The following is a 24,086-nucleotide window of genomic DNA, read 5'->3' on the forward strand; positions in this document are numbered from 1 at the left end:
CAGCAGGGAGTCTGCCTGAGGATTCTCTCTCTCCGTGTCCCTCTGCTCCTCCCACGCTCATGCTCTCTCTCTCTCTGTAAAATAAATAAATCTCTAAAAAAAGTTTATTTGGGTTTGAAATACATTTGGATTACTGTAAGAAATTTCAACATGACATTAGTAAATGAGAGTAAAGGAAGTGCTTTTGGATTTTTTAAAAATATAATTTCAATTTGCTAGTTTTTAAAGAGCTATAAAAATGGGAAAATGGCTTTAAAATTTTTTATTATCTATATGTGAACAAAGTTTTTTATTTGATGTGACTCTCAAGGATTTGAAGAAAGATCACTGTAAAAATCATGATTAGGAATTGCCTGTATCCAGCTTAATCATAAAATCAAACATAAAAATCTATTTTTATAAAAGCAAGCTCAAGTTTCTCATTAAAGAAAAAAATGAAAAGTCTTTATTTTGAAGTTTTATATAAATTCAATAGTTAATACTCTTTCTATCACTTTTATTTGACTTTTCTAACATTGTTATCTTACGTTAAGAATGTAATTTCCCCCCAGCCAAGTCCTGTATAGATATTCCCAAATCCATTCCAGGTTGTCCCTGTTCTCATACAGATACAATAATTTTTTTATGTGTACTCTAACTTGAAAATGGTTTGGAGGAACTGTCATGGTCCCCATGGAATGTGGATCAGCAAGGCAGCAAGGCAGAATTTAAAATTATGCTCTCCTAAGGTCTGTTGCATTTCTATACACTAACAATGAAGCAGCAGAAAGAGAAATCAAGGAATCGATCCCATTTACAACTGCACCAAAACCCACTGGATACCTAGGAATAAACCCAACCAAAGGGGTAAAAGATTTGTACTCTGAAAACTATAGAACACTTATAAAAGAAATTGAGGAAGACACAAAGAAATGGAAAAACATTCCATGATCGTGGATTGGAAGATGTTAAACTGTCTATGTTAGCCAAAGCAATCTTCACTTTCAATGCAATCCCTATCAAAATACCATCAGGATTTTTCACAGAGCTGGAACAAACAATTCTAAAATATATATGGAACCAAAAAAGGTCCCGCATAGCCAAATTAATGTTGAAAAAGAAAACCAAAGCTGGAGGCATCACAATACCAGACTTCAAGCTATATTACAAAGCTGTAATCATCAAGACAGTATGGTACTGGCACAAAAACAGACACATGGATCAATGGAACAGAATAGAGAACCCAGAAATGGGTTCTTCGACAAAACAGGAAAGAATATCCATTCTTGAAAAAGATAGTGTCTTCAACAAATGGTGTTGGGAAAATTGGACAGCCACATGCAGAAGAATGAAACTGGACCACTTTCTTACATCATACACAAAAATAAACTCAAAATGTATTAAAGCCTAAATGTGAGGAGGAATCCATCAAAATCCTAGAGGAGAACCCAGGCAGCAACCTCTTTGACCTTGGCCGCAGCAACTTCTTGCTAGACATGTCTCCAAAGGCTAGAGAAACAAAAGCAAAAATGAACTATTGGGATTTCATCATGATAAAAGCTTTTGCACAGCAAAGGAAACAATCAACAAAACTAAAAGGCAACCTACAGAATGGGAGAAGATATTCACAAATGACACATCAGATAAAGGGCCATTATCCAAAATCTGTAAAGAACTTACCAAATTCAACACCCCAAACCCAAAAAATCTAGTCAAGAAATGGGCAGAAGACATGAACAGACACTTCTCCAAAGAAGACATACAGATGACCAACAGACACATGAAAAAATGCTCAATGTCACTCGGCATCAGGGAACTACAAATCAAAACTACAGTGAGATACTGCAGAGAGATATCACCTCACACCAGTCAGAATGGCTAAAATTAACATCTGAGGAAACAACAGATGTTGGCAAGGATATGGAGAAAGGGGAACTCTCTTACACTATTGGCGGGAATGCAAATTGCTACAGCCACTCTGGAAAACAGTATGAAGATTCCTCAAAAAGTTAAAAATAGAACTACCCTACAACCCAGCAATTGCACTACGATATATTTATCCAAAGGATACATAGTGATTCGAAGGGGCACCTGCGCCCCAATGTTTATAGCAGCAATGTCCACAATAGCCAAAATATGGAAAGAGCCCAGATGTCCATTGATAGATGAATGGATAAAGAAGAGGTGGTATATATACCATGGAATAATACTCAGCCATCAAAAAGAATGAAATCTTGTCATTTTCAATGACATGGATAAAACTAGAAGGTATTATGCTAAGCAAAATAAAACAGAGAAAGACAAATACCATATGATTTGACTCATAGGTGCAGTGTAAGAAACAAAACAGATGCACAGAGGGGAAGGGAAGGAAAAATAAAATAAGATAAAAACAGAGGGGGTGAACCATAAGAGATTTTTTTTAAAATTTAAATTCAATAGCCACCATATAGTACATCATTAGTTTCCGATATAGTGTTCAATGATTCATCAGTTGCGTATAACACTCAGTGCTACTCTATGAAACAAACAGAATTGCTAGAGGGGAGGTGGGTCGGGGGACGGCGTAATTTGGTGATGGGCATTAAGGAGGGCACGTGATGTAATGAGCACTGGGTATTATATGCAACTGTTGAATCACTAAATTCTACCCCTGAAACTAATAATACACTGTATGTTAACTAAATTGAATTTAAATAAAAACTTAAAAAAAGAAAGATGAAGGCAATATTTAAAAAAGACCTATGGATATACTTTCTAAATTTAAAAATATTTTTTAAAAATTTTATTTATTTATTTGAGAAAGAGAGAGAGCGTGCGCACAGGAGGGTGGGGGAGGGGCAGGAGGAGAGGGAGAAGCAGACTCCCCTCGAAGGCTTGATTCCAGGACTCTGAGATCATGACCTGAGCTGAAGGCAGACACTTAACTGACTGAGCCACCCATGCACTCCTGAAAATATGTTTAAATAGCAAATTAATTGTAAACATTTTGAGCTTGCTATAAAGAAAATGTAAATTGAAAATATGGTATCATGAAATATAATGCATTCACTCTTCAACTTTTCAAAAATAAAATAAAATTGTGCTCCCCACTTCTATGTCTAGAACTGCAGACAGTAAGCCACCATAGAGCAGATTTGTACAATTATGGGAAGAATCAATTGCATACAAATAATTTTAGGTAAGTTGGTACCCATTGCTTTAGGGGAAATATAAAACAGAATCATCTTGTGGTTTGACGAAGGCATCGGTTTTCCTTGGTATACAGAAATGAGCATGTAGAAGTAGATAAATTTGCACAAGTGATAAGGATCCTCTTGGGAAGAAAATGATCAAGACACCCACCAGTTTCCTCTTGAGATTCACCATTATCATAATGAACTTCTGTGATAGATTAGGATGGCCCCAGCTAAGGCCCCAGAGAGCCCAAAAAGGAATTCATCTTATAACAAATGAAAATTCTGATTGGTGGCTTGGATTTATGACTGCCTACATCACGAAGGGAAGAATTATTTGGGCACAGCATTTTTCAAAGGTGAGAGATCTCTTTCTGATTCAGATACTCTGACGTGGAGGCCAGAATAATAAATAAATTTTGTGAATAAAAATTAAGTATGATTTCAAATTTACATAGAGTTTATACAGCTATTTTGGGGGTAAGTAGAATAGTGCATATAAAATACTTAGAACAGTCAGTGGCCCATGGTAAGTGCTTAATAAATGTTAGTCACTGCTAATGTCAACAACAACAAAAAATAAGTACGAATCCTTACTTAGGAACTGAATATTTAGAAGCCCAAGTCAAATACTTCCCTAACTTATTATACTATTAAAAGCAATGAGGTTATTTTTCCTCAAAACAAAACAAGCACACACACCAGAAAAGAACATCTTCAAATCTTTGTGAGATTAGTTTTCAGTGACAAAAATCGTAGCCTAAAATGGGGGCTGATGTTGGTGGATTGGATTCTTCACTTGTGTTAGCTTGGCATTTAGAAACAGAGATGATTTTCTTTGTTCTAAATAAGTTTCTTTGGTTCATAGGTAATTTCAGTGGCAAAAGGGAAGAAAGAAAAACAGAGAGGAGAGTGAGGGGTGTGGAGAGAGAAGAAGGAAAAAGGGAGAGAGACAGAGGGAGAGGAAGAGAGAGATTGCTGTTGGATAACTAAATTGGCCAGGTATAGGCTTAAGTAATGAATTAATATATTATAAGGAGATTCAACCACAAGGTGGTGAAAGCATCAAGTGGATGATGTAATAATAGCCATACATGAGGAGCATTTTTAGAATTAGAGGGCATTGCGGAGGACAGGGAACATCTTTCCGTTTTTTCATTACAGGAATTTCTAAGTTGAGAGGCAATTTAGGAAATCAATAACTAAAACTTTAGAAGAATATTTGAAGGACGCTGAAAATAAAATATGAACTTTAAACAGTTTCAGACAAAAAAACTGAAGATTGAAATCCCTATAATTAATCCACATACTTAAAAGCATGAAGGTGAATATTTAGATGCAGAATGGTAAGGGTTAGGGGAGTTGACATACTTAATGCAAACGTAAATGATGTATAACCAAAAAAACTAAAGAGCAAACAACAAAACAAGGAAAATCCACAACAGATACTTCCTACAACCATTCCTGAAGATGGATTTGAATTAATACTCTCACTACCAGTTTAATTTTCTTCTTGTAGTTTCAGATATCTCTCTGTCTCTGTCTGCATATACACACGTGCACACACACAAGCACAAATATATACATAAACACGTGTCTGTACCTTCTTATACATGTACATGTATAGTATCTATGTTTACGCTTTATTTTATTGGAAAATAGAATGTGGCTTATTCTACAATAGGTTAACAGCTTCTTAATGAATTTTTTGCTAATTTGTTTGTTTGTATTAATCATATAATATCAAGGTAAGGAAACTTCTTACTGGATCCAGAGGCCCAGATAAGCAGCACCTTTCAGAGGTGCCTTAGGAAGACTTCTTGCTATCACTGGGCCATATTTTATATTTATGCCAATGATGATGCTGAATGTAGCCATGCTTGACTATATTCTCCTTATCCCTGCATATTTCGGGGAAGAAGAAATGTTAGGGGTATTGTATATACCAGTTTTGCATCTGGGTTGTAAAGGGTGGGTTCTTTTCTCTGAGACCTTCTGAAAACCGCAAGTGTCAGTTGCACTTAACTATTGCACTCAAGGGGACTTGGGAAGTAAGTGAGTTCATTACAGCGTAAACTTGGACTTGAAGCCTTCATCATCAACATCTCCAGTTTTGGCCTAGGGTGGCAAACTGTATGAAAATACTCTTAACATTCTTAATCAAGGTTAACCCTGTAGCTATGACTATACAGAAAAGTGAAATCAAAACTTTAGTACCTATCCTTGTAACTTCATCAATACAAATGTCTCTGAATGATTTAGAAATAGGCCTTTTCTTTTTCCTTCGAAGGCGCATTTTAAAGGAATGGCACTTCTCAATCGTTTTAGCTTAGATTTGGAATTAATAATCAATGAAGTGTTCATCATTTTCTCAACTGTTTTTCTCCTCTAGATTTACAACTAAATGTATTCTCCCTATTTTCGTTTTGAAATGGAAACTGCCCAGCCTTAATGTTCCCAGTATGCTAGTGCAACTCACATCAAGCTGAATACATAAGAATATTTGGACTTTTAACAACAAAGCTTCCTTTATGAATAGAGATTACTTAGATTTTTGGAAGAATGCTGAGGGTTAGCAACCTATTAGGTGAGTCCGGGCAATGGGAAATAGCAATGCAATAATTCAGTCTCAAATTCCCTTCTTTCCTTGATTGCTGCCATTTCCCTCATGAAATGCATAAAACACTGCAGATACGTTTATCCAGTCTGATGAGTAGGGAATGTCACAGAGCTATGCCAAATTTTCAGTGCTTTGTAATGCACATATTTTCTGAGTCAGGGAGAGTTCTGATGTGAGGTGGGAATGGGGAAGGGTCTCCTGACTCATGCGTGGACTCTCAATTCTGCCACGTTTTACCATTTGCACACTACAAGATTTATTTTCAGGACTGGAGTCTTCCAATACACTTTCATCAAACACACTTGGCAAAATTCTGCTTTCTGAAATATCCCAGCTCGAATTTATCATAACTTTCTTTTTTTTCCCCCCTCACCAGAACATAATTTATAGTAGAGGAGAACAACAGGGGAGATAGATGGAATCATTGTTTTTTCCTTCAGAGTCTTAGAGTCAGGAGTAAATTGTGCCTGGAATCTGTCACTATGACCTAAAGCCCTGGTGTTTTGTTAATATAACCAATATTTGAAATAAAACTCAGAAATAAAGGAAAAATCCCCCAAATGGGCTAGTCCCTAAATATGATCATCTACAAATACAAAAAATACCAAAAAAATCTTATCTACCAACCAATCACCTATCAATCATCTATCTATCGTCTATCAATCTATCTCCATTCTAATGATCCTCATCATCTATTAAAACTTTTATTTTTATTTAATTTTTACCACTTAAACTTGATAGTTCAAATTCTTGATTATCAAATTATTTCATTGTGGCAACTGTAGAAACATTAATATACCATACAGTACTCTGCTGGTTATTATCCTTAGCAGCCGTTAACTCCCACAGGAAGTGAGGAAGTTATGAGTTTCTTTTTTCCTGCACATTTCCAATAGGAAAAAAAAATGAAAATAATCCTAAAAGAGGAATAAAAATAAAATTATAAAATGGTAACACCCTGCATTATGTTCCTGTACCAAAGCTGAAGGAACATGGGGAAAACTTAAATGAAGAACAATTTTGCTTTTTTATAGCTTGAGGAAAGAAAGTTTTACCAATTTTATTAACATATGGGCAACAAGTTAGGTTAATAAAGAATTTTAAGGAGAAAATAATCTGAATCTTAATTCATATTATAAAATACAAAAGCCAGTAGACAGACAGACACACACACACACACTCACACACGATTTTTTTTTTCTTTTTGGGTCTAATAGAAGCTATAGGACTGTAGTCTTTTCTGTAAATGGATTTTAAAGCCACAAGTACCAAGTACTTTTCTGTTGGACTCAAGGGAATATAATTACAGCTGAAGAGTTGAGAACTCTCAAAACACATATGAAACTCGATATTCCCAGAAGATTGTACTGGCTGAAAGTTTAAATGGGTTAAATAAGGGTTTAGATAAATCTCTGGATGGCTGAGCCATAACCAGCCATTTCAAGACAATTAGAGATTTAGAGGTGAAGGTCTTGGGAGGATTATGTCACAGCAAAGGCAAGAGTCCCTCAGGGCACTTTAGGAGCCAGGATTCTGTCCAATTCTTTTACTCTTCTTCTAAACAGAAGTCTTAGATACCTTCATCCTCTGGGACTTTATATATATTTGAGTTTTTGGCATGGTCCCCAGGAAACACAGTAGCTAGTCCAGGTTAAACCTAAAGTAGCATTAGATAATCTCATCCGAAGTGAAGAATTCCAAATTAAATCTTATGTAACAGGAAAGATGGAAAAGCATTCCTAGCGTTGGTAAAATTTGTAAAAAATGTAGGTTTGAGATGACCTCTCCATTCTCTTTTGCATATTTTTTGGTCCAAAATTTCCTCTGTTAATATACTTAATTATAGAGATAATTCAGATATAATTACATGTTACAAGGAGGAGGAATCATGTAACATAACTGAAAATAAATTATTTTGACCCCTTTCATTTCTCTTACATTGCACATCCTCAAAGATTTGAGTATGTTATTGACTGATTGCAAATCTGTTCCAAGTTCTTTATCCTTTCTTCTACCTCCACACTTTGCAATGTAATTTGCAGTTCCACCAATCAAGAGGTGGTCTATTTCCCCAACTCTCGTCTAGTCCGTCCTTGTTACTAGCTTTGGCCAATAAATTCAATAGAAATGATGGTGTGCCAATTCCAACAATAGAATGGCACTATTTCCAACTTCTCTTTGAACGTTGGCCACTGACACAAGAGCAAGCCTGCTGGAGAATGAGAGACCACATGGAGGAAGGACCTGATCCTCTTCAAGACTGACTAGCCCACAGATGATCAGCCAGCTGACAGTAGATGTGTGAGTGAGCCAGCTAAAATCCCAATAATTGTGCAAATGATCTGCAGATCCATATTTAATAACAGATGCTTATTATTTTATGATAATACATTTTTCAGTGGTTTGTTATACAGTTATAACCAAATAATAAAGGGATGAAACATGTAATTTAATTACTTGTTAGATATATATTATCATAATAAGTATGTGGCTTCATACTCTCTTCCCTCAGTATTTCCTTGGTGATATTAAATGATTTTGAAACAAGTGGTTACATATTAAATCCAGGAGAACAAGGAGAAAGCCAGACACCAAACTTAAGGAAATGAATCTGATGAAAATATCATTCTTTCATTGAATGATTATTAGAAAAATACAACTGTATAGTTTTACGTACTTAATAACATGCCCTTAAAATGTACATTAGGCCAAAATGGCAGTAAATTAATCATAATAAGCTATTTTAAACACCCTACTCTCAATAGTTAAAAAATATGAATTAATTGAAGAGCAAGGTCACAAAAAAATTACCAAAATCAACCTAATAGAATATCCTATTCGACAAGTGCAAAAGGCTTTTTTCCCCCAAACACACAGAGAATATTTATAAAAATTGACCATAGATTGGATCATAAAGCAAATCTCAACAAACTTCCAAGAATTAGAATCATATGGAAGAGTATGTTCCCCAGTCACATGGATGAATTCATACATATATATAGGATAAAATGGAGCATTACATAACGATGGAGTGGTCAGTTCTTTAAGAAGGTATAACATGTATGTGCCTAAAAGAAACATAAAAATACGTGAATAAAAAAGTAATAGAACTACAAGGAGAAATATTATTGCTGGATATACCAACCACCTTCTTTCAGAAATGGATAGATCTAATAGGTAGAAAATCATTGAGGACATAGTTTAACAGACCACCACCATCAATCAACTGAATGTAATGGCCATTTATAGACTAATTCATCCAACAAGAGCTCACATGGAGCATTCACCAAACTAGTCCACATGCTGGACCCTAAAACACACCATAAAAGATTTAAAGCAACAGAAATCATATAATGTCTTCTGTCAGAAAACAGTGGAATTAACCTAGATCTCAATCACAGAAAGGTATCTAGAAAAGACAAAAATACTTGGAGATCAAACAACACATTTTAAAATAATACAAGTCAAAGAAGAAATCTCCAATGAAAATGAAAATGTAGCATCAATGTTTGTGGGATTTGAATACATATATTTAAAAGAAGAAAGATCTAAAATCAATAATCTAAGTTCTACTTTAGGAACTAGAAAAAGAAGAGCAAATTAAATCCAAAGTAAGGAAAAAAAAGAAGAGGAAGTAGAAGAATAAGAAGAAGGAGAAGAGAGAAGAGGAGAAAGAAAAGGAAGAAGACAGAATAAAAAGTGAAGCAGAAATCAGTGAAATTAAAAATGGGAAATCAATAGAGAGAATCAATAGAATCAATAAAACCAAAAGCTGGTTCTTTGAAAAGGTCAATAAAGTTGGTAAGCCTTCAGACACATTAACTGAGAAAAAAGAGAGGACACAAATAACTAATTTAGAAATGAAAGAAAAAATATCAGTGCAGATCTCGTGTCCATTGAAATGATAATAAAGCAGTACTACGAACAACTCCATGCCCACAAATTTGATAACCTTCAACATAAAGACTAAAACTGTAATGGTTCTGGAAGAAAACATAGCAGAGTATCTTTGTAAACATGAAATAGGCAAATATATATTAGACCTGACTACCTAAAAAGCAGATAAATTGTTTTTAGTGGAAATCAACAGTGATGCTTTTTAAAAGATATTCAAAAAATGAAAAGGCAAGTAAGGAGCTAGGAGAAATATTTATAACACACATATCTGATAAAGCATTTATATCCTCAGAAATTATAATATGGAGTTCTTCATTTATATCCCATGCACTCTTCTGTGTGAGAATTAAACTTCCTAATTAAAGGTTAAAACAAACAAAAATGGCAAAACTCTTCCAAATTTCCAGCATCATGTTTCCATTAGCAAATACTATTTTTTAAAAATTTTTGAAGATTTTATTTATTTATTTGAGAGTGAGAGCAAGTGCGAGCAGGGGAGGAGCAGAGGGAGACTGAGAAGCAGACTCCCTGATGAGAAGCCCAACATGGGGCTCGCTCCCAGGACTTCGGGATCATGACCTGAGCTTAACGACTGTGCCACCCAGGTTCCCACTTTATGTTACTTTTTATTAAGATGTTGTAGTACCTCCTTCTCAGAACATGATAAAGTCTGTAGGATGTCTGAGATGCATGACCGGTGAGGCAGTCACTCTATCTGCATCCTGCATAGCCCTGGAGAAGACCATTGTTATGTCCAGTCATTTAAGACTCGGCAAAGCCCTGTTTAAACAGCATATTGTTTAAAGGTTTCTTGATTACAAGTGAATTCTACAGCTCTAATATGTTTCGTTGGCAGTTTAAATGTGGAAAATTTAATAGACATCCCTGTATGTATAAAGTTTTGGCTGGCAGCCATCTTGGGCATCCTAGATACTAAGCTCCCATAGTTTTCGGAGTCCTTTTTACTTCCAAAGATTGTGCTGACAGCTATCGGTGAAACAGAGGCTGTTCCCACCATGGAACAACCTTCTGCTTTTACCTTCATTGATTTTTGGCTCGTGCTTCTCACCAGAGAGTAATTGTTAGAATCCCTTATGGACCAGGGAAACCCTGCAACCCCAGTGTTCACACAGCTTTTGTTGCCCATGTAACCTGCAGAAATTTTTTATAACCTGATTGTATCCATATTCAAGGAAAGAGGATATTTCATCTGTCCGGTGAGAAAGGAAAATTTACCTAAATAGCCTCCAAGATTGCAAGACTGGAATGTTTATATATTCTTTTAGTTTAGTGTTTCTTTAATTGGAAAGTGCTATATGGATATAGTAAACAACTCAAACAGTAATAAGATTATGCACGATGAAAATCAAGATTCTCCCCACACTCTGGGGCCTCTATTCTTCCTCAGTGGCAACCTCTCAGTTTCTTGGTAAGTGCTGGAAATGGTTTATACACATGTATGAGCATGTGTGAATTTTGTGATATATATATTACAGGTATCATTTATATAAACAAAACCCTAAGGGAACACATAACATAGATACTCCTCTGCATAATATGTTTTACATTTATTTTTAATTTCCATATGGTAAAATTCACTATTTTTGATGTGCAGTTCTATGAGTTTCAACAAATGATAGTCATGCAAACAACATAATCGAAGTACAGAACAATTCTATTACTCTTCTCCCCAAAAATGATCCCCCAAGACCTCTTTTTTAAATTTTATTTCTTAAAGATTTTATTTATGTATTTGAGAGAGAAAGAGAGAGAGAGAAAGCAGGGGGAGCAGCAGAGGGACAAGCAGACTCCACGCTAAGTGAGGAGCCCAATGCGGGGCTGGATCTTAGAACCCCAAGATCATGATCTGAACCGTAGTCAGACATTTAACCAACTGAGCCACCCAGGCACCTGCCTCTCTCTTTTTAAATTGTAATTCCAGTGTAGTTAACATACGGTATTATATTAATCACAATATAGTGATTCAACAATTCCATATATTACTCAGTGCTCATCAAGATCAGTGAACTCTTAATCCCCATAACCTATTTCACCCACCCTCTGCCCCCCTTCCCTCATGCTAACCATCAGTTTGTTCTCTATAGTTAAGAGTGTTTTGTGGTTTGTTTCTTTTTTCCCTTGTTTGTCAAATCCTCCCTCAACCTTTCTTTATCTTCTAGAGTCCACGAATTTGTTTTCCTCTCTGTAGTTTTGGCGTTTCCAGAGTATCAGGTAAATGGAATCATACAGTATGTAACCTTTTTGGTTCTTTCACCCAGCAATATGTATTTGAGATTCCTCTGTGTTCTATATGTTGAAAGTTTGTTTTTATTGCTAAATAGTGTTCCATTGTATGGATGTATCACAATTTACCCATTTCCCAGCTGAGGGACATCTGGGCTATTTCCAGATTTGGTGATTAAAAACAAAACTATTATAGGGATTCCTGGGTGTCTCAGTTGTTAAACATCCAGGCTTTAATCTCAGGGTCATGAGTTCAAGCTCCATAGTGGGCCCCATGCTGGGCATGGAGCCTACTTAAAAGAAATAAATAAGTAAGTATTTAGAACAAGGCTACCATAAATATCTTGTGAATATGCTTTTGCGGGAACATAGGTTTTTATTTCACTTGGGCAAATACCTGGAAGTGGATACGTATGGCTTTTAACCTAATATATTATGAATATTATTTAATATTAGCATCAAAAACACATACAAATACCCCCCACAAATCTACTTAGATCTCTAGAGAGGATGTAACTCAGACTCTAGAACCTCTGTCATTGCCCAAAAATATCACATAGTGTTAAGAGAGGTGTGAATTTAATTTCTATTCCTTTCTTTGCTATAATTTTCCAAAATGAACGATGCATTATCTATCTAAGAAGGAAAAAACAACAATAACAAACAGATTGGCTCCAGGTTTTGAAAGTGCTTTTTAAAAACTGATTCTGAATTTAATTAGCTCACTTAATTTTTAAAATACATTTTAGATTTTGTAACTAATTTTAAGGAGCAGTTTCTCAGGTCTGTTTTGAGTTTATAAATACAAATTGCTTAACCTATTGGAGCATTAAAGATTTTTGCTAATGCTGTTGTCCCATGTTAATATCCGAAGAACTCGCTTATTAACAAGCTTTGCCAATGTCTCTGACTTGACTGGTTACAGCAATTTGAAAGCATTTAAGTCCATGAAATAATTGTTCATATGGACCAATGAGAAGAAAACATTGTCTAGATGTTTAAGCATTGTGTAAATAGCCATCACGTGATTTTTCCAAGAAGAAAAAAAATAATAATGAGTAGAAATGGAAATTTATATTCAGAGCACTTAAGTAGAAGTTGATAAAGTGGACTAGCACCAAACTCTGTCCGATGGCTTTCCCGTAAATATACTGTGGGAGGGCATCCCGAGGAACTTAGCCTTTTTTGATTTATAGATACTATACTGATGAGATTAATTTATGACACATGTATTCCTATCATATTTTTAGTTATTTATTAGGGGGATCCTTGCTAAAGAAAATTCCTGACATCTATTGCCTTCTTGTGTTCTTCCAAAATTCATACGTTGAAGCCCCGATCCTTAGTTTCTCAGAACATGATGGTATTTAGAGATACGGCCTTTAAAGTAGTATTTAAATTAAATGAGATCATAAGGCAGGCCCTTATCTACTATGACTGGTGTCTGTATAAAAAGAGGAGATCAGGACCCACACACAGATGATTAGGTGATCATGTGAGGACGCAGTGAGAAGTGGCTGTAAGCAAGCCAAGGAGAGAAGGTTCAGAAGAAACCAAACCTGCCAACATCTCGATCTTGGACTTCAGGCCTCTATCACTGTGAGACTGAATTTCACCCAGTCTGTGATGTTTTGTTATGATGGCCCTAGCAAAGTAAAGCACCTTTTCACCATGTGGCACTGTTTCCACTACCTGGTAGAGAGTCAAATATCACAGCCTGAGCTTCTGCTACAGTAACTTTGCTTAGAAAAAATTAGAAAAGAACAGTTACCTCCATAGTTATAAAATAATGCTAAGCAAATACTAATAGATTGGCAAGTTCTACTTTTTTTAAACTTATAAATAAATGATTACAGCAGAATTTGATTTAGTCAATAAACCTTTGTTCTGCCTTTCCTTTCCTCATTTCCTGTCTCCCAGAAATATTTGTTGTTCACTATATTAAATTTTTAAAATATTTATTTATTTTTAATATCTTGACCCCCTTTATCCATTTTTTCCCGTCCTCCAACCCTTGCCTCTGGCAACTACCAAACTGTTCCCTGTATTTATGAGCTTGTTTGTTTTTTGTTGTTGTTATTGTTTGCTTTTTAGACTCTACCCATAAGAGAGATCATCTGGTATTTGTCTTTCTCTGTCTGACTTATTTCAGTTAGCATAATGCCCTCAAGGTGCACCTCTATTATCATAAATGGCAAGATTTCATTCTTTTTTATGGTTGAATAATTTCTTTTTTTAAAATGTTTTTATTTCAGTGTAGTTGTAGGATACAACACAGTGATTCAAGTTTATACAGTATGCTGTGCTCACCACAAGTGTAGCTACCGTCTGTCACCATACAACACTGTTATAATATCATTGACTATACTCTTTATGAGGTGCCTTTTATTCTTGTGACTTACTCATTCCATAACCAGAAGATCTCTCACTCCCCTTCACCCATTTTTCCCATCCCCCCATTCTCCCTCCTCTCTGGCAACCATCAGTTTGTTCTCTGTCTTTATAGGTCTGATTCTGCTTTTTGTTTGTTTGTTTATTCATTTGGGTTTTTTTAGATTCCACAGATGAGTGAAATAATACATTCATCTTTCTCTGTCTGACTTATTTCACTTAGCGTAACACCCTCTAGGTCCATCCATGTTGTTGCAAACGACATGATCTCATCCTTTTTTTATGGCTGCACAGTGTTCCACTGTGTACATATATACCACATCTTCCTTATCCATTCTATTGAATAATTCCAATGTAGTCAACTTCTACATGGGAAGTTTGATATTGGAATACTTGCCTTAGTTTCCATTCAGTTCACTTTAATAAACATTTATTGGGTCCCCGATTAAATAGACTCTGGAATTTTACAGACTCTAAAAGTTCACATGTACCAATCCTTATCCTTATGGGGGTAGCCCGGAAGATAGTATCACTAAATAAATAACCACAGGAAGATATTTTCAGTGCCTTGACAGAGGCATGAACGGGAACAATAGAAGCAGAGACAGAAACTCTAATCCAAAAGGAGTGTGCATATGGAGTGGGGAAATACCAAGGACCAGAGAATGATTTTTATGAGAAATCCATGTTTCAGTTGAGACTTAAAGGTAAAGAAAGTGTAAATTAGGTGGCACGGGGGGTAAAAAGGATGTTTCTGGCAATGGAGAAAGCATGAGCAAAGGTGTGATGGGGGAAGCAGCATGAAAAAGTTATGGTATTGAAAATAGTTTGGTTACACTAAAGCATTAAGGCAGGAAGGTGGCAGGAAGTGGTGAGATTAGAATGGGCAGGTAGGTATACGCAGGATATGGAGAACTTTGTGCTGTAAACTATAATAAAGACTTGAAGCTATTATTTAAATTCCAGTTAGTTAGCACACAGTGTAAATTAGTTGCAGGTATACAACACAGTGATTCAGCACTTCCATACGTTACGCAGTGCTTACCACAAGTGTGCTCCTTAATCCCCAACACCCACTCAACCCATCCTCCCACCCACCTCCCTTCTGGCAACTAAAGACTTTAAATTCTACAATGGGGAAATGACGGATTTTTTCCTTTTCTTTCTTTCTTTCTTTCTTTCTTTCTTTCTTTCTTTCTTTCTTTCTTTCTTTTTCTCTCTTTCTCTCTTTCTCTCTTTCTCTCTTTCTTTCTTTCCGAATCTGGCACAGACGTATTTGCATTTTTAGAGGGATCCTTCTGGCAGCAATACTGAGAGTAAATCATACAGGGTTGAGACCAGAGGTAGGGAGAACAACAAAGGGGTCGTTGAAGTAGTTCAGAAAAGAAATAAGATAATCCAGAAGTGAGGAAGTCATGATACGGAGGAAGAAATAGAAACATCAAGGACTGGGAAGACAAGTTTCCTGATGGGTCTGCGAGGAGCATTGTTTTGAGGAATTACATGGGGGTGTATTCAGGATTCGCAGCAATGGGTATTGTGATTGTTTAATTATGTCTGCACAGGCTTAGCAGGGGCGTGTAGGTGGTGGAATGCTTTTCATGCACTTATCTGCCATGCTTTCGAAGGGAAAAATTAAGAAGCATAGACAGAAATTGGATTTTGGAGGGTGTGGGAAAGGGAGCCAGTGGTGGAGGTAGCAGATTCCCAGCTTGAGTGACTGGGTAGATGTCCGACCGAGAAGCCTCCTGATAAAGGAGAAGTGAAGAAGGTTTGGCAGTGTGTGCGTGTGTGGACATTTGGGCCCATAGGCATCTACTTTGGGGGGCAGTCCCATTTTCATTATATTGAGGTAGGATTTCCTGCACAACATTCAGGTAGAGATGTCAATTAGAAAACCGACTGCATAAATGAATCTGAAGCTAAGGGGGAGTTGGAGAATCATATTGAAGAGTGATTAGCTCTTCAGTTTAAAAAAATCAGGAAACATAGAATGAAACAAAATGTGAAAGATTTTCTAATGTGTCAAGGTTACCTTAAATGTCTTAAAATCGCAAAGGGCAGAAGTCAAATCTGTAGTCTATTTCTGTTCTCTGGTGTCCTCCAGGGAAGATAATTAATTTTCCTTCAGCTCAACATTTCTACATCCAAAATAGAAATGATATAACTTGTCTTTTACTTTTATCTCAGCAATCTTGAGCCAGATCATTCCAGTTCCTAATCTTTTAATTAATCCCCCTTGCAACTGGGTTAATTCTTCCTAGATGCTTAGTGAATGTTGTATTAACATTTCACAGCCCTCATTGATGGTATATTTATAAAAGTTCCTACAAACCCTAACTTTATTTAGAGAGTAAACATGTACCTCTCATGATCAACAATCCGATCAGCCAAACCAGCCATTATGATTATTACGTTAAAAAAAAAAAATTACAGGCTGGAGGGGCAGAGGGAGAAGGAGAGCAAGAATCCCAAGCAGGCTCCATGCCCAGTGCTGAGCCCAAGATGGGGCTTGATCTCACATCCCTGGCATCGTGACCTGAGCTGAAATCGAAAGTCAGACACTTAACTACTGAGCCACCCCTGTGCTCCTGATTATTTCATTTTTATTGATGACATCAGCTTTTCAGTAAAGGGATGAGAATTAGCTCCCCCACCCGCCGTTCTACTTCTCAGTTTCCCAGGATTCACCTGAAGATAGAACACTTCTTTGTTTACTCTCATTAGATATCCTCTCATTAGGGATAATTTTCAACATTTTTTGGACCACTTATAGGATTCTCATCTGTCTTATACATCCTGCCCGTGCTGGCCTATGTTTCCAGAACTTGCATTCTTTTCAGAATATTGAGAAACTGTCCCATCATTCACCTCAATCTCATCTTCTCAGAATATATCTTTTATTAGCAAATGTGAGATGGAAAGGAAAATAATCTTTAGCTGTGACAATAATATCTTGGTTTTATATTTTGTTATTTATTTTGTATTTATAGATTTTTTTTTCTCAGGCACTTCTTTCAACTATTGGAAGTTCTAATGTCTAGAAAATATTATAATTATTAAGGTACATAGAAGCAGTGTATTTGTCTAATGCTTTTAATATTGTTGTGCTTTTACAGAATATCAGTGTAAGAATTAATTATATTGCCAGATATTACAGACCTAGGCAGGAAATGGGGTCAGATAAATACTTTGATGATCAATTCTAAGGATGAATAATAAATTGATAAATGGGAATTAATGTGATTGAGGTTTAAACTTAAAGGAAAAAATGCCTCGTGCCTACCACTAGAATTAAATATAAAACATGTTAATGATGGTGTTATTAATGATCTGATTCTAGGATGTGGATGTGTGTGTCCTGTAAGCCAGGGGGATCAATCATTTCGGAATGGAGAGACACTGAAAGACTCTGACAAGTGGCAGATTTAGTCTGTAAATTTAGTTCTTGAGTGATCACTTGATAATTTATCAATGAAATATAGATCTCCTTTACAAGAAGAAGCAAAATAAACACACTGAACTTAAAATTAACAGGAAAAAGCCTTATCAGTAACGGCTGACATTTCAAAATATGGATCCTCAGCTGTGATTATAGATAAAACCCGAATAATCCTTTGTTTCTGGATCGCAAGTGGCCATAGAGCTGTAATTTCAAAAAATCCAGTAAATAACAATGGATAAGAAGCTGTAGATTTTTCTCTCTTTTTTTTTCTATTAAAGATTTTATTTAGTTATTTGACAGAGAGAGTGTAAGTAGACAGAGCGGCAGGCAGAGGGAGAGGGAGAAGCAGGCTCCCCGCTGAGCAGTGAGCCTGACACAGGGCTGGATCCCAGGACCCTGAGATCATGACCTGAGCGGAAGGCAGATGCTTAATCAACTGAGCCACTCAGGTGCCCCAAGAAGATGTAGATTTTTAAATTATTCCAGTGGGGGATCCAAATCTTGGTGATAGTGACATTAGAATTACGAGGCAATGGGCCATTTCACAATTAGAGTAAGGTTTTATGTTCTCAGAGAAATCACTAATATGTTTGTAATGTGTGGGTAGCATTTCTGAAACCAGTTAATTTGTCTTATCTCAAATTTACGCTGCCCTTTTAAATGTAACTTTAAGTGTAATCAAGGAGATAGTTGGAAAACAACAATCCAATGGACCTCCCACTGGCTCAGATCATGGGTTCCAGTTTTAGCCTCGTCTTCACTCATACAGACAGATATCAGCCATGACCATGGCACTCTTGGAAGGCAGCCTGTTGGGTTGCATGTGATCAGAGACATTGCCACAGTGCTATGGGCATGCCAGGTGGGAAATGAAAATATCGTCTAAGAGACAAGGCAGCCAATTCTCAGGACATTTGTGAGACAGCCCAGGGGAATCCCAGGACTATTTGGGAAGAATGCTTGGAGAGGCTTGAGCTTAAAAAGAGCAGAAGAGGGCTGAGACAGGGATACCCTTATTGTCACTTTACTCTTTTTTTATATTAATTTTTTATTAAACTATGTTAGTCACCATACAGTACATCCCTAGTTTTTGATGTAATATTCCATGATTCATTACTTGCATATAACACCCAGTGCACCATACAATACGTGCCCTCCTTACTACCCATCACCGGCTTATCCCAATCCCTCACCCCCTTCCCCTCTGAAGCCCTCAGTTTGTTTCCCAGAGTCCATAGTCTCTCATGGTTCATTCCCCCTTCTGTAGAACATATGACTTTAGAAAAATTTGTTATAGGTAGATAGTATATTTTAGTCAAATTATCATCACCCAGGTGTATTAGTTTCCTATGGCTGCTATAGCCAATTTCCACAAACTTGAAGGGTTAAAACAACAGGAATTTTTTTCTCTCAGGTTCTGGAGGCCAGAAGTCTGAACTCAATGTCACATGGCAGTGGAGCCTCACTTCCCCCATGGGCTCTGGTGGAGACTCTTCCTTGTGGCTTCTGGGCTCTGTGGCTCCTTGGGGTCTAATCGCTGAAGCCTCTGCTCCTCCTTCACATCGCCTTCTCCTCTTCTGTCTGTGCAACTCTCCCTCTGTCTCTCTCTTTCATGGACACTTGTGGATGGATTTAGGGCCCATCTGGATAATCCAGGAGAATCGCCCCACATCAAGATCCTTAATTTAATTGAATCTGCAAAGATTTCCCTTCTCTTGTGAGAGAACATTTATAGGTTTCAGGGAAAAGGACCTGAAGACATTGGATGGCTATTAACCAGGTAAGAGAGGGTAATCACAACAACTAATTAAAAAGAAATAAAAGGGAAAATCATAGGCCACTAACTTCAATTTCCATTCGTTTTCTTAATTTCCTATTTTTAAAATTGTATTTTCATCACTATTATCTTAGGCTACCCTCTCCACTTAATTAGTTTTGTCAGTCTAACAAATATTTTCCACCCTGGCTACATATAAGAATCAGCTGGGCAGCTTGATAAACTACAGATACGCAGGCCTAACCTTAAACTAATCAAAACATCGAATCTCTGGGACTGGGACCTGGGTATCAACATTTTTAAAAGCTTCTTAGGTGATTCCGACATGAGGCCAAGGTAAGGATCTACTTCAGTACGGGGGACAAATTACACTTGGTTTATGGGCCTGTGTCGTATCAGGGAAGCTACTGGCTTTGAAACTGGAGTTTGAATCATGTCTGACATTTACTAGCTATGGCACCTCAGACAAAACACTCTAGTGCCCAGATTTATTATAAGTTAATATAGGTGTGTATATGTGTATGTGCCTATATACACAGATGTTTATAATATTTAACATTTATGCATATTCATTTATAATATGAATATGGATAATGTTTGTGAAATGAATGCATGAATGTCAGGAACTATGTGAAATGTAACACCATGATAAATGATATTGATAAAATAAAGAGGAAAGCAAACATGAATCCTGCCCATGTGCAACTTATACTATAGTGGGGAAAGAGACATTAATCAAATAAAGCCTCCCCAAATGTGATATTGAGGCAAAACAGTGCTGTAAAACTTTATAATGGTATTGGTAGTGTTTTTACGCAGTCAGAAAGGTTCTGAAAAGCTCCTCTAAAGAAGTGATAAATGTTGTGATAAAGAGCGGAGATCAGAAGGATAAGCAGGAGGTATGGAAGGAATTTGAAGAAGGAAAAACAGTCTGGGAAAAGGGACAGGTGTATGCAAAACCCAGACTGTGAGAGAGTACTGGGAGGTCATGATCTGGAGGTAAGCCAGGGACCAGTTAGGAGAGTGCAGCGACATGTAGGACAGGACCAGACTGGGCAGGAGTTTGGAGGAAGTTCATGCAGGGACCCCTAAGCCATCTTAAGGAATCCTGCCTATCAGGGATAGTCAGGAAATGAGGGTGAAGTGTTATCTTGGGACTTAGAGAGGGGTCAGAGTGGATGCAAATAAATGAGTGAGTGTGCTATTAGCATAGTCAAGTAAAAGATGGTGGTAGCTTCCATCAGAGTGATGATAACGGGGAAAGGAATGGGTAGATTAAAGAAGTAGGTGATAAAACTCACAGTGAGGAAGAGTGTGAGGGAAACAAGTGAAGACTCTTACACTTCTGGTTTGTACAGTTGGGTGAATCGTGAGCCCTTTACTGTGATGGAAAACTCTGGAAGAGAGTCAAGTTCAGAGAGGAAGATCAGGAGATTTGGTTTTGACCTTGTTTACTTCGACATTTCTATGAGTTATTTAAGAGGAATCACAAGATGGCATTTGGATAGGCAGGTCTGTAGTTAAGAAAAGAAGTTTAGGCTGAAGACAGGTATTTGGGAGTCCTGTGAAATTAAAGTGGCAGCTATAAATGAGATTTCTCAGGGACAGCACATTGGGTGAGAAGATACGAGAAATCAAGGCTGAGTCCTGAAGAACTCCTGGCCCAGGCAGGAGGAGACAAACTTGAAAATTTGACAAAGATTATCAGAGCAGTAGGAAAAAATCTGGAGAGTATTTATCAAGGAATCCCTCAAAAGATAACTATACTTAAAAGGGTGTACTGAGCAAATGTGGATGTCGACTATAAGTGAGGTAAGATGAGGAGTAGGAAAAATCCACAGGGTTTTTAGAGGTGATCCATGGAAGAACACTACTGGGAGATAAATACGCAGAAGACCAGGTTGAAAATTATTGAACAGTGCACGGAAAATTAGAAATTAAAACATAGGGTATTGATGAGTTTTGAGAAATACGGTTGTGAAAAGAGAGTATGTTACCAAATGATATTGAAAGGTTGAGGGATTTTTGCTTTACTTTCTGTTTGTGTGTTTTAATGGGACAGATTGAGATCACTTAATAACCGTGAAAAGGAACTACATGGGAAGAAGAGGTTGAATCATAGAGTAACATGTATGTTCCTGAGAAGGAACTAGATTGGTCTTGGATCGGAGCTAGTTCTCATCTGAAATAGGAGAGAATAGAATGGGTGCAGTTGAAGTAAGTTTGCATGCTTGGTCTCAAGGAAATGGACATGTTTCTATCTGAGAGTTTCTATTTTCTTTACAAATTCACCTACTTGAATGGGTGGTAGAAAGACAATGGTCAAAATTTTGAGAAGAGGGGAAGATTTGCGGTCAGCTTGTAGAGAGTTCAGAAGGAGAGACTGAATTAACCAGACAAGCACAATAGGATTTCTAGGTGTAATGAAGGTCTCAAGTAAGGTTGCTGTTTTTTTAGAAGTTCTAATCTTGTGTTGTGTCATTTCCTCAAAGCTCAGCTGTTCAGGGCAGAGTTCAACTCACACAGGGTTGGAGGGGAAAAGGAAGTTGGGAATGTACAAGAATATTAGTTACACAACACAACAGACTAGATCCTCTAATAAGTCAACAATCTTAGCACCTCATTCTCTCCTCCCGCTGGTCATGCTTATTTCAGACTTTCCCCTCTCCCCAGAGTTCTAATCCTTTGCTTCCTCCCACTACCTGCTCAGAAATGAAAGCCCCTCCTACTTTCTAGAGAAAGTAGAAGTCCTCTGAGAGAAATTTCCCACTTCCCTGAGACCAAAAACTCAAGTTAGTGATTACCATAGAATGTGAACTTCGTAACAAGGAGAGTGAAGAAATGAGAGGTGCTGATGGATTGGAGTTCCCATTCTCCACTTAATTTTTACATAAATATTCATAACCTCGTCAAATTTCTATAAATTCTTTTTAATATAAATATTCTATTGCCTTAAATAATTAGAAAATTCCTCTACTATCATTTCTGCTTGTTTTATTTGATCTTTCACTGACTTCTTGTAATGAAGTTTCATGGTGAATAAAGAATGCTTTCAAATAGCCACTACGTATACGTAGTTTGGACCCCTCTCGTGTCATGTCCAGTGGTCATGACAGTGGCTGCTGCTTACCTCACAATTTAAGGGATGATGCTAATGAGGTTTGCTTAGTGTCTCTCCTCTCTGGCTTCAAACTGACCTCTCTCCTCCTCCTCTGCTCAACTTTCTCACAAAAGGAGATCATTAGTCTCACAAGGTGGATGGCGTAGAGCAGAGCAAACGTGACCACAAACACATCAATGGTATGGAAAGAAAATGCACTTCTCATGCTTTCTTGATGGGCTGTTCTTTACAAAAGCATAAACTATCTTCATAAATGGGGTTAGTGTTTTCAAAGTGCCTTCATATCTATTATCCGCCAATTTTTGGCGGTAAAGAACATTATTACCTCCATTTTTCAGATGTGAGATCTGAAATTTAGTGATGTCAAGAGGTTTACCATCAAAACAGTTGTATTAACCATGTCTTTATTTTCTGTATTGCTGATGCTCTGACATCTGGGGCCTTGCTGGCCTTAGAGGGCTCCTCCTGGGGATTGACAATTCCTAGAGATAGGAAACAACTCACTTGTGAGTGTGCTTTTCAGATACAAGCCACCCTTTCCAGAGCCCACACCCCAAATAGCCCCTCTATCAGGCTCTCACGCTCTGAAACACTATCCACTGGCCCTAATCACACCAGGGCCAGGTACTAGACAACTAGGGACAGCCCCTATGCTCCAGGGCCTGTTGAAATTGTTCAAACTCGCCAGTTGTAAGCCTGCTATCCCTGCCTCTCAGTAGTTCCTTCCTGCAAAAACCACAATACAGGATCCTGCCGTAGTTCTTTCTTCTCCCTCTACCTCCTTACCAACCTCGATGATTCCCAGTGTGGGTCCTCCTGGCATGTCATGCCTCTCCTCTCGGGAACTATGAGGAATAAGGGATCTTTTTTTTTTTTTAAGATTTTATTTATTTATTTATTTGAGAGAGCGAGTGAGTGCACTTGGGTGGGGGAGAGTTGGGAAGGGCAAAGGGAGAGGAAGAAGCAGACTCCCCACTCAGCAGGGAGCCAGACCTCAATCCCAGGATGTTGACCTGAGTTGAAGGCAGCCACTTAACTGACTGAGCCACCCAGGTGCCCCAATAAAGTATCTTTTTAATGGCTGTTGTCTCTTATCTGTTGGCTTTGCAATACCTCACATTTTTTATTAATGCACTATATTTCGCACTGTATTTCAAAATAGTAGTTTCAGTTGAAAGTTGTGAAACCCAGATTTAGAATCCAGGTTTGGATTCTTTTCATTTTACCACTCTACTGCACTGTGGATAGTGGGGCAAGAAAACCTCATCTACTATTAATTGAATTCATTCATACACTAAATATGTATATTTGGAGCACCCATAAATGCTAGGCAATTGCAAGCACTGGATATATATGTATATTGATAAAATAAGCTGTAATAGGGGTGCCTGGGTGGTTCAGTCAGTTAAGGGTCTGACTCTTGGTTTAGCTCAGGT

The sequence above is a fragment of the Ursus maritimus genome, unplaced genomic scaffold (assembly GCF_017311325.1).
Source record: "Ursus maritimus isolate PB19 unplaced genomic scaffold, ASM1731132v1 scaffold_18, whole genome shotgun sequence".
NCBI lineage: Eukaryota > Metazoa > Chordata > Mammalia > Carnivora > Ursidae > Ursus > Ursus maritimus.